Consider the following 11,076-nt stretch of genomic DNA (forward strand, 5'->3'; position numbering starts at 1 on the left):
AGTTGGAGCAACTTAAATTTTTTGAGTAATCAGCTTAAAAATATGTGTTTATGTTACAAATTATTAAGTTCTTCTAACCAAATGTAGTTAGTTGGTTGAAAATAATTTCATTAGAAGTTGTCATAACTCAAAAAAATGTGAGTTACCACGTTTTTGAAACTTTGGTGCACTGCAGTATTAAGGGGAAAATGCTCAGCAATGGTGTTGCCTTTATGAATTAGCATATGTCTTTAATCATATTAAAACCACCAGACAGACAGTAATCAACGTTAAAAACTTGATTTTCACCATAGGGGGTCTTTAAAAAATATTTTATATTGTAATATTTTAATAGTATTCACACACACTATATGTACAATAAAAATGTACAATGATCATTGATCATGTATTAAGTATATATATATATATATATATATATATATATATATATATATATATATATATATATATAATATACACACACACACACATCTCATATATATATATATATATATATATATATATATATACTTAATGCATGAGCACTAATCATTGTAATTATTTAGACATTAAATTAAGAAAAATAAATAAGCAGCAACATTAAGTGCAATATGGGATTCTAGAAAATTAAAATTAGAGATGTAAGGTGGTGATTACATTCTTTTCTCCACTCTGCAAAAACATCGCATTTCCAACCACAAGCAGTAATGAGTTCAGAAAGGACATAAAAATATGCTGCAATGTGAGCAGTACATACTCGGTGTGATGGGTTTCCAGTCAATTACAAGCTGAATACAGAGCAATGAGATAAAATCAACAACCACACTCAGAGAACGCCTGTTCTGTGGCTGAAACAGCTCAAAGTAGCCATTAAAAAAAACATTTTCATTGCACTGCTGGGGAAATCAAGTGAACCACCTCAAAAATTGTTTGTTTAAATGAATGCTCTGGACTTCTTTTCATTTTATCTACAGATGGCCTGGGAGAGTGATAATGAGAATGCATTTTGTTCTGCAATAAATTTGAAAGAGATCATGGCATTTGGATTAACAAATACACACATGCACTGCATTGCGGCAGGTCTTGCTATATATAAGATCTGTTACACTGCAGGAATTTGCATCTTACACATCCAATTCAACACATACATGGACACTGCTTTAAAAAGACACTCAAACATACAAACATTTTCACACTCCATGTGCTTGTTTGCCGGCTGTAATTGACAGTAAACCTAAACTGGCTCAGTCGTGCACTGCTTTTCACAACCTGAGCATCTCTATCTCTGTCTATCTCTACAAGTCCTCGTAGAAAGGCAGCAATTTCGTGCTAAACACCTGCACAATATCATACTGGTTTGGTAAAAGATTCATTTCTATTATTAAAAACCCAAAAAGAGGTTGAAGAGAAGCAGAAAGTGAACTGATTTCATCTGTTCAAAAGCCTTTACCACATCATACTTTTATATTAAAATTCACAGAATTCAGTAACACATCACTGACAGTACACTGGTGGTACCATGATACTGAACAATTATTATATTCATGTACTATGGTATTTACATGGTACTCCTGACCAGTGTTGGGGAAAGTTACTTTTAAAAGTAATGCATTACAATAGTGCGTTACTCCCTAAAAAAAGTAACTAATTATGTTACTTAGTTGCTTTTTATGGAAAGTAATGCGTTACTTTCATGTTACTTTTTAAATATGAGCAGGGCTTGATTGTTTTTAATATAAGAAGTTCTATATATATATATATATATATATATATATATATATATATATATATATATATATATATATATATATATATATATATATATATATAGCAAATGAAAAAGCCCTTTCACACCAAACAGTGTAATGAATAAACCTCAGGCTGAAGGAAAAGTAAATTTACATCTATACAGTAGAATGCAGGAGAATTAGGTTCAACACTCTTCAGCAATAAAAAACAATGAGGCACAATTGTTAGTTTATCTAAAGTAATTTTTGCTTGTTAGTATGTTTGATCATCAAAGGTCAGCAGCAAAGACATTAGTTAATAAAATGTGATTGATACATTTGTGCTATTTAACATATTTAATTATTGCAGGTTTGCGACATATTCTGAGTCTGCATTTCACGGTTTAATTAATTTTGATGAACACTAAATCTGTTTTTGTTTTTTGCAAGTGGGATGAATTAATTCACATTTAGTTTAGAATTACATCATGTTCACACAGTGCACAAAATGCCTCTGTACTTCCGATTTCTCAAAATATGGGGACAAGAGACTTGTCAGTAGTAAATGGCATTACTTTTTTGAAAAAGTAACTCAGATATTTTCTTTTAAATTAAAAAAGTAGTTTGTTACTTTACTAGTTACTTGAAAAAAGTAATCTGAATACGTAACTCGCGTTACTTGTAATGCGTTACACCAAACACTGCTCCTGACTATAAAAAAAAATTGAACTTTTTAGGTCAGATTAAAGTGGTTGGCACTCTCTTGGCATGGAGAGATATAAAATCATATCTTAAAATTCCAACTTGCCTTTATTTGCTATCCCTTCCAGATTTTCCAGTTGCCCTGCACAACATCAGTCTGGTTAAAAATAGAGATTTCTCAAATATAAGTAAATATAAATAAATAGTTGCTCGCATTAAATTCAAGGCATAAATGTTTGCCTACAAAACCACCACTGGCTCTGCACCACTTTACCTAAATTCATTACTTCAGACTTATTTGCCCTCTAGAAGCTTGCGTTCTGCAAGTGAATGTCACTTTATTGTCCCAACCCAAAAGAGGCACAAAATCATTTTCCCTCCTGGTGGAATAACCAATCCGAGCAGCTGAGTCTTTAGCCATCTTCAAGAATTGGCTTAAAACACATCTCTTCCATCTTTATTTGACCCTATAACTCTAGCACTCTCTATTTTAATTCTATTCTTTAAAAAAAAAACGTGCCCCTTTTAGACTTGCACTCTATTCATTTACTAACTGCTTGTTATCTTAAAAAAACAAACAAACAAAAAAACTATGGATGAACAATATTAAAAAAAAACTACTGATTTTGATAATGTATTAATAAATTAATCAGAATCAGGAAGAGCTTTATTGCCAAGTATGGATGTTTGCAATATGGTGAAAAAATGCTTCTAAACGGCACTGATTTTGGCATAATGTATTACGATAAATTCATACGATTTTTGCCAAATCGTAAGTATTTACGAGTTGCACATTCGTATGAATTTATTGCCAAGTATGTTAAGGTGATGGAAGCTTCTAGTACACAGAGGAAACAAAAAAATAACATGTAGCACAAAACTAGTAGTGGAAGCTTCTAGTACACAGAGGAAATAAAAAAATAGGTTGTAGGGTAGTATTAAAGGGTTACTTCACCCCAAAATTAATATCTTGTCATTAATCACTTACCCCCATGTCGTAGTAAACCTGTAAAAGCTTTGTTCGTCTTCGGGACACAATTTAAGATTTGGGATGAAAACCGGGAGGCTTGTGACTGTTCCATAGACTGCCAAGTAAATAACACTGTCAAGATCCAGAAAATTAATAAAGACATCGTCATAATAGTCCATCTGCCATCAGTGGTTCAATCTGAATTTTATGAAGCGATGAGAACAGTTTTTGTACATGAAAAAAACGCGACTTTATTCAACAATTTGTCTCTCCACATCACCGTAGCGGCATTTTGAAAAACATCTTTTTTTTTTTTTTTTTTTTTTTTTTAATGAAAGCACAAGGACAAATTGTTGAATAAAGTCATTATTTTTGTTTTCTTCGTTATTTTTGTTTTCTTGCCCAGGAAACTATTTGTGTTTGTTATTTACTAAGTCTAGGACTTTCTAAAACTAAAACACAGATTAAAGCTTCTGTTCTCACATAGAATCTTCCCACAACCAGCTTGAAAAAAGGTTCTCATTAACAGATTTATCAGACAACCGAGATGAAAATAGGAAAACATTTTTTCTGAACAGGTCATTCAGGAGACATAAAAAGGTGGTATTGTGTTTCTGAGCTTACTAAGCAGATGTTATTACACTGCGGAGTCAGTAATCAGTGCAGCGATGTGGCTAGAATGACAGGAAGTCCCATGTGGATGCCATACAGGAACTTCCAGTGCAAAGCTGACTATTTTATCGATAGTTTGAAGGTGAATGAGAAAAAGTCTAACATGACATGTGCACAAACAAACTGATTAACAAGCCAAGAACTGAAGCTTCATGCTTGAAATGAATGTTTGAGGACATCCGTAGCTGATGTCAGACTCTGCATCGAAACAAACTCAGGTCTTTCAGCTCTGTCTGGGTGTCTCATAGAGTCCACTACAATGATTCAAGGACTGTTTTAATTCCTCTTCAATGATAATTAAAGTTACAATGTCAGATATCTCTTCATCAGCGTTTAAACAAAACAAGTCCATTCTAAATAAAAATAATATGACTAATTAACTTCAAGTGAATATCACACAAGAAATGACTGATGGTGGATCAGGTCTAATGATTTAAATCTATTAATACTAGGGGGAATATGGGGCAGAACTGAATTATGAATGTAAGGGGAGGCTGAAAGCGTCCACGTGAGGCTAAAGAAGAGACAGAGAGGTGATAACGAGAAAAAATATGATCAGAGAAATATGAAAAATGAATTGTTGAAGCTTGATATGGAATATATAGTGTTTCGCTGACCTGATGCATGAGGCAGCTGTTTTCGAAATAGAGTACTGTAGCTTTTTCTCTAAAACTGGAGTATAGAACAGCCCTTGTGTCTACTTCAACAAAAGCTCTGTTTTGCCCCTTTTTTTTTTATTATTGTTTAATCACTGAACTTCAAGAACAGCTTTGTTTTGCCCCTTTGGCTGTTGGTACTTTGGGGAAGCTAATTTATTTTCCTTGAATTTTACATCTTTTTAGTTTCTTACAGAGAGGGAAAGAGAGAGTTTCGCTAGCTTCTGGCTGACTGGTGCATGTTTAATGTTGACTTTATACAGTGACATTAAAGGAGAAGAGGAAATGGGGGAAAGGAGAATGAGGTGGAATGTGGATGTGGAGAGAAAGGGTTAAAAGAAAAAGGAGAATTATAGCGATTACAGCCTTTTCCCCCTATCATTTTAACAGCCTTTTGACATTTAAGTCTAATATACACTTCCGCAAACAACATACTTCTGCTCCTTGAAGAGGGGCTGATCTTTAATATGACCCCAAAAAATGGAAGAGATGATTTTTCCGTTCATGGTTCAGTGATGTTCACTGTATTCTACTTTTCTACTCTAGCATATTTTGAGCTGAAAGTGAGCACTTACCTCTCTTTTTCAAAGGTCACTTTCAGGTCGGCTACTTTGAGATTAAAATGCCCATCTGCTTAGTGGCCTTGCAATACAGAAATCGCCAGCCAGCTAATTAGAATTGATCCGATCTGCATTGTTTTGATTGATCCATATCCCACTCACAGACTCGAATCAAACACAAACCACTGACAACCTGAATTTAAAAAAGTAGACAAAACAGTTAAAGAGCAGATTTCAGTTCATCTTCAAAGGGAGCATGTTATGAATTCAGAATAAATGTGAAGCATATGGATTTAAACATGAGTATGAACTTAAAAAACTAAATTCATACATTGTAAACAAGACAAGATCAAAAAATGACGTTGAGCATATTTAAATGAATCCAATTGAAACTTTTATTTAAAAACTATTTGGCCAGGAATTTTTAAGTGCATTTTAGGGATAGGCATCTTGATGGTTTGTTTTGGTAGAATGATAGAATACTGAAGTTTAATAATGAATTTATGATGTGAAAAAAGCAAGAGACATTCTGAGGAAACATCGCACAGAAATGGCATTTGCGTAATTTTTCAGTTTCTCCTCCATGTAAACACAAAAAATTAAAGCAACTAGTAGAGAAGGTCACATGCATGAACACACACATGTGCACAGTGGCGTCAGACACAGCCTTTGAGCTCAACCCTAAAGGTGTTTTAGTGATTTGTCTCTCTCAGTGGTAAATCTCAGCACCTGAGCTATGCTTATTGCTGTAGTCCTGAGGTCAGATATTGGGGTGAACACACCTGCTCTACCTGAAGCCAGTAATGAATCTACCATGGATTGTGTGAATCCTGTGAGAAACAGTTTTATAGAAGCCAAATTGAATGGACTCTTGTTATTTTTAATACAAAAACACTGTATATACTTCAAAGAGCATTTGAGACTTACTGTCAAGAGGATGGCTTTGTGGATTCACTCAGCTTGTTCTCTACACAGTGCCTTTCATTTGTTTGTTGTGCAGAGAATGAGGTTGTTTTTCAGCCTGCAGGATGTTCAGAGACAGAGAAAAACAACATGAGCTCTCATTCATAAACCCTTATTATAACAGCTTCTCTCAAATGTCATGCCGAGATCAAAAACACATTCAAATGCAACGCATTGCTTTTTGCTGAAGCAAGGGAGATTTGTTTCGACGTTTATAACCCTATGTTTTTTTGTTATATAGGACAACAAAGACGAAAGCTTGCTGATTCAGATGATACCAGATGTGATTTGTACTTGCAAAATAGTTTTTGTCTGATGAGTAATTCATATTTGTACACAGACTTATAACTTCCACTGTTATTTGCCAACTCTTCTTTGCAGAACTGCTCAAGTTCAATTAAATTTGATGGTGACCATTTGTGGACTGCAGTCTTCAAGTCATTCCACATATTTTCAGTGGGGTTTAAATCTGGGCTCTGACTAGGCCATGCAAGGACATTCACTTTTTTCTCATTCAACCACTGTGTGGTCAGTTTTCCTGTGTGCTTTGGGTCATTGTTGGAAGGTAAACCTCCTTCCCATTGACAACTTTCTGGCAGAGGGCAGCAGATTTTCCTCAAGAATAAGATGGTATTTTGCCCTATCCATTTTTTCCTTCTATCCTGGCAAGTGCTCCAGTCCCTGCTACAGAGAAACAAACATATAACAGGATATCCCCATCTCCATGCTTTACTGGAGGAATGCTGTTATTTGGATGGTGAGCTGAATTGGATTTCTTCCAGACATATCATTTGGTGTTAATGCCAAATAATTTAATATTAGTCTCATCTTCCTCAGAATCTTCAAGCTGCATTTTGGCAAAGCACAGTCATGACTGTATGTGGCCTTTCTTTCAGAGTTGCTATAGGCCTCTTGGCTTCCTGGCTCTTTCATCCTGTTTGGAGCAACGTCCTGATCCAGGGAGGGTCTGTGTTGTACCAAATACCTTCCACTTCTTGATAATAGACTTCACTGTGTTTCTAGGCAGTGATAGTAAATTTTTTTTTAATCCTTCTCCTGTCCACAACTTTATCCCGGAGATCTTCTGACAGTGCCTTGCCACCCATTTGTCTGATTGATTGTTTGCTTCAGTTGCACTACCAATGACTAAAAATCTCCAGGAAAGCTCTTTTCGAAGATAGAGAGCTGGAGAACTGGAGCTCTAAAAAGTTACAGCATCAATATTTCATCAGAGAGTTTTATTTAGGAGGAATAACGGGGAAGTCGTGGCCTAATGGTTAGAGAGTCAGACTTGCAATCCAAGGGTTGTGAGTTCGAGTCTCGAGCTGGCAGGAATTGTAGGTGGGGGAGTGAATGTACAGTGCTCTCTCCACCCTCAATACCACGACTGAGGTGCCCTTGAGCAAGGCACCGAACCCCCAACTGCTCCCCGGGCGCCGCAGCATCATAAATGGCTGCCCACTGCTCCAGGTGTGTGTTCACGGTGTGTGTGTGTGTTCACTGCTGTGTGTGTGCACTTTGGATGGGTTAAAAGCAGAGCACGAATTCTGAGTATGGGTTACCATACTTGGCTGTATGTCATGTCACTTTTTTTAAAGAGGAGAACCATGAAAGATTCACTCAGGGGATGATGTCCCCTCATCTCTTGTGTGTGTGCATGAGCATGCATTTAAATCGCCTCTAGATTCTCCTTTGAATGCACCGCTATCTCTGCCTGAGGGTAATGAAAAAACAACCCTGAACATCTGTTAATTTACAACAAAATGGACTGTCACAGTGTTTCATATCAGCTGTGTTGATGAAAGCATGTGTTCTCTGATTATAGATCAGTTTGAGCAGCCTAACTGTGTGAATGGACTGTCTGTTGACGACTGGGTTGAATATAAATGAGAGATGCGTTTAAAAAAAAAAAAACAAAGCAAGAAGACAAGAGTGTGTGATTTCTTTTGTCTCTCATTAATCTTTCATTATATCTCTCAGATGCTTGTTTTCTTCATATTGCACATTTTGATTTTGGCCTTTTTGTCCTCCAGCAGATTCATTCTCTCAAGTTTTGGTAGTTCGGTTAACTTAAAGTTTTGTACTTTGTATATTAACTTATTAACCCGGTTCATTGTACAATTGGTGTTACATCTATGTTAGAAATGTTTCAAGTTAAACAAACAATATGACAATGTCAATTTCAACTTGTTCCCCAGTTTCTCATTGCTCAATTTATTATTTATTATTATTATTATTATTATTATTATTATTATCACCAAGATAGCTCTACATAGAGTAACAGAGTAAGAAAACACATATAAAAAAAAATCATCCTGACATTCAAGCACTACGGACATTTAATCTTGGAAATGTGAAGTTTCTATTTTTGTTAAAGCACTTGTGGGTGGAGTTTGCTGTAATGTAAATATTGTTTAACATCAAGTATATTACATTTTTATTCATTTATTTACTAGACACTTTTTTGAAAACAACTTACAAATGAGGAATACAGCAAGCAATTTTCTGTGGTAATTGACAACACACCAAAACATTGGACATAAATTACTTCACATTAAAACACTTAGAGGGCCGAACGAATATTTACAAAAAAACAAATAAAGGATATTACATTATTTTTGCATGTTTCATGACACATTCAAAGTGAAATGTCCAGTGCGTGGTGCTAAAATGTATTTAGTTTTATCCAAAGTAGATTAACGTGAACTTGTCAACATTTGATTGCATTGCTTGTTGTATTTATCGCAGCAGTTCGAAAATACTGTCTGTTGAGTGGTGGTGAAAGATTAATACATTGCATTTAAAAAAATAATATACCACCTACACTAAACCCTACCTTAAAACTATCCAATAGTGTAAACAAAAGCAAAAATATGATAGAAATCATTTGCTGAAGCAATCAGGCCATTTTAGCTTGCGTCTTCAAGTCTTTGATCTCTTTTATCAAAACTTCAGCATCACAGCTCTCGAACCAGTGAGCTACACATCAAAATTGCAATTCTGTATCAGGTGAGCTACTGAGCAAGTTTACTACATCAAAAAAGTCATACATATAGAGCTATTTACATTTTCATATGTGAAGCAAATGTCAAAATGTATCAGTTTACTCTTTATAAATAGATAATTAGCCCCTGTAATCATAATTTGTGTGAAAAAAAGAATAAAATATCTTTGTGTTTTTGTGTTGGTGGAAACTGTAGTGAATGAGTTGGTATAAAGTCTGGGGTTACCACAGAGACTGAAAGCTGTCATGATTTAAACAAGCAAGTTTTCTAATAGAACTACACCTAACAAGAAAAATACCTGTCTCTCTTACTCCCTCATTGCATCTTTCTATCTGTCCTGTTTTGTCTCTTTAACAGACTCCGATATATTAGAGTTCCTCTAGTTTCTTCAACTATAACTGAGGTGGTGCAGCTCACAAGCTCGCATGGACATTTCCCACAATGCTGTGTAAGTCGGGATGTCACAGTCAACCCACCGTGTTGTCAGACGTCTTGACAAGACACAGAGGCATCATTATCTTGACGTTACTAAGGGAACTGAAAAAAAACAAGCCCTCATTAAGTGAGTAAATGACAGACGCACACACAAAGAAGCTCGCACACACAACGAGACTGAAAAAATAACATTAGTTGATGGCAGTTAAGCAGACAGAGGAGGCAGCCAATCAAACACACACATGCACAAGCACACAAAGTCATGTAGAGAGAAAAAGCAACAGAGAGAGAGAAAGAGAGAAGAGATGACAAATGATAAACACAGAAAATTTTTGCTGATAAGGGACACAGAGCTGACAGTAGGTTTAGAACACTGAAATACTATTTCAGTTTCTGCACAGTCGTCTCAGCTGGAGATTATTTTGCATGTTGTATATGTAACAGTTTATGCTGTGATTAATGGTTGATGTTTCTCAGACTGAGAATCTGATAGATATATCTAATAAATATTTAAATACAACATAAATACATCTGATTTGGCTTGCCAACAAGAGCTAAAGAAATTCAATTTGACTGACAGACCCTGAACAGTAAAAGTGCTGTGAGGGTCCAATGCAATGTTGAACATCCAACCACGGTAGATAAGCCATTAAATTACCTCAAAACAAATGACCTTCTAACTATCAGGGGGAATTTCTATAAATCAATCAATTTCAGTTCTAAAAATTATAAAACCGACAGTTCCAATACTGAATTCTAGTTCTAAAATAGTTCCAAAAGAAGCTAAAGCATCAAGCCTTGTGTGCAATAAGCATCAAGCAACACACAAACTGAAAGAAAGTGGAGACAGAAAGGCATTCTGTTACACTTTGCTCCGTCAGTTGTAAGAGATACCCCTGATCTGAAACTTACAAATCAGATTGAACAAATTAAATTTACAACCAGTTCACTGCACTGCAAAATATTTTGTGACAATTGTGACAAGACTGTGTTGGAAGAGCCTTAGTATGGTAAAATCACTGCAACCTGTAAAACGAGAAAGAAAATCTAACCCACCCACAACCAAACCCCATGCTATTTTTCTTTTCAGAGGGAACAATTAACAAATAAAAAGCGGTTCACCCTATTCTTTTGCTGCACTATCATACCAAACCATCAATGATTAAAAAAGGTAATTTTTTCAAATAATCTTCTTTAGATCCAATAAAAAATAAAAAACACTTACTACTACTGACTGATACAGATATTTTATAAAGTTGACAAAGTGTTGGAAAGTTGAAAAATGTGCTGCCAAACAGTCAGTATCTTAGTAGCGTTGCTACAGCGTTACAGAGCAGGGGGAAAGATGGCACAGTCTGTCTGATGGAAAAGAGGAAATGTGAGATGCACACAAACAAAACACACTGC

Source organism: Cyprinus carpio, chromosome A13 (genome assembly GCF_018340385.1).
Source record: "Cyprinus carpio isolate SPL01 chromosome A13, ASM1834038v1, whole genome shotgun sequence".
Taxonomy (NCBI): domain Eukaryota; kingdom Metazoa; phylum Chordata; class Actinopteri; order Cypriniformes; family Cyprinidae; genus Cyprinus; species Cyprinus carpio.